The sequence below is a fragment of the Theobroma umbraticum genome, unplaced genomic scaffold, assembly GCF_002168275.2.
Source record: "Theobroma umbraticum cultivar Fairchild unplaced genomic scaffold, ASM216827v3 scaffold_30.0, whole genome shotgun sequence".
NCBI lineage: Eukaryota > Viridiplantae > Streptophyta > Magnoliopsida > Malvales > Malvaceae > Theobroma > Theobroma umbraticum.
In genome coordinates this window covers 12210542-12212408 of record NW_018397254.1, presented here as the reverse complement: position 1 = coordinate 12212408, position 1867 = coordinate 12210542, and the positions used below count along the sequence as shown (strand labels likewise).

The 1867-nt window shown below is 32.7% G+C and overlaps 1 non-coding gene across 1 annotated transcript; it reads left to right on the top strand.

The window, feature by feature from the left end:
• The first annotated feature begins 736 nt into the window (after window positions 1-736).
• TRNAN-GUU (transfer RNA asparagine (anticodon GUU)) lies at window positions 737-810 on the top strand. The gene has a single exon. It is a non-coding gene; the product is annotated as a tRNA-Asn (tRNA).
• Window positions 811-1867: the final 1057 nt, after the last annotated feature.

Sequence of the window (1867 nt, the reverse complement as noted above, 5' to 3'; positions counted from 1 at the left end):
TAGTTCAGCTCTATTGTGTTTTTTATTTGGTTGGGGCTGAGCTTTGCTTTTGATGTAGTGCTTTTTGTATAGCTATTTGGAAATGGCTTTTGTGGTTGCCTTGAGGTTTGATGGGAAGACATCTTATTCTACTTGCAACCTGGGGAGTGATCTTGAGTTTCTATTTGATGATCGGATTTGGATTTTTTGGGTTCTTATTTCCACCATGGCTAGTAGCTCTTTGTATTTTTTTCATTATGAAATCAAAGTTGTTTTTAAAAAAGAAAAAAAGTTTTAAGTTTTTTTCTTTTCTGTTAAATATTGAATTTTATTAAGTATCAAAGTAAGACAAGCTACTGCATTCACAAATCTTGTTCTAAAATTTTATTAGATTTTAAGTTTTTATCCTCTTTGTCAAATATTGAATTTTATAATATATCAAAATGAATGGTATTAAGTTTTGGAAGGAAATATGAACAAATTTGTTTTAAGAGGACATTTGCGTAATAAAATATTTATATAGTATTGGATATAATTGTTTTTAAGGATTGACTAACAATATTAATAGTTAAGGGACAAAAAACATAATTTTGAAATAAGAGAGATTAAAATATCTTTTTGAAATATTTTAAGGAGGCTTTTTGAATTTTACCCAACCATATCAAGAGGAGTATGTATACTTTCAATTATTAGATTTTACAAATGATTGAATTGTGAAAAAATGTTAAACAATAAAAGAAAACTTTTATAGTGTAAAGCTGGAATAGCTCAGTTGGTTAGAGCGTGTGGCTGTTAACCACAAGGTCGGAGGTTCAAGCCCTCCTTCTAGCGTATTAAAAATATTTAAAATATGTTTTGTATGACCAATTTGTGTCTAAGCAATCATTTTACATAAAATGAACTGACTAGCCTTATTTTTTTTATAGCCTAATCATCAGTCAGTGGAGTCTAATTAGGAGAGATATTAATTCTTGCGGCCATTCAATCGTAATTTTTTTGTTTTTGAATTGAGATTTAATCGTAGTTATTAACTTAATCCTCACAAATTATTGCAACCTCAAATGGGCGAATCAATCAGCTTAGCCTAATGACGTATTTGTGGTTCTAGAATAAGCATCCAAATGAAGGAGAAGTGCAGTTAAAAGACAAGTTGTCTAGCCATAGGGGCTCCGTTCTTGTAAGTTGAAAATGTATATCTTTCACCCACTTGCCATCAGATAATGGCGGTAAAGGCAACTCACAGTCATGGTCACACGACTCAGCTCCAACATGGCCTACTGGAGTCATTTTGTCTGCAGCCTAAACCTTCATACTAGTAATATTAAACTTTTCACATGGCTAAAGGAATAGTCAAGTATTAGCATACATACTACACAATTTTTTGAAATGTCAACTGAAAAAAGAACAAGATGTTGATGCACTTGTCCTTGGTTTTTGGACGAACCCAGCTCTTGGTATCCTTTTCCGTTTCAGATACAAATTGCCAGTTCCTCTTATAAAGAACAACGATAAAGCCCACCATTTTCCTTTCTTCAGCGTGAGAGTGGAAGTGGATGAGTATTTAACCATTCTTCTTATCCGGGTAATCACTTTCCTGAACCAAGAAAAGTACAAAAGAAAAAGTTGTTGGAACTCGTTTGTTCCCAACCAACAAAGACATAACATCAGAGACCTGAATTTGCTCTTAATATAAATCAGAAAATCTTGCGTATGAATTCAAGGTTGGCCACATTTTGCAATTTTCAAGCCCCTTGTTCTCGCCAGCTTATTGGAATATTAATTTGTACAATGTCATTCTCAATTGTCTATATCTTCAATAGCCTACTGCTAAGAAGAAAAATTCTTGAAATCGTTAGCTACAAGGATAAGTTTAGCTGACGCGACTTGA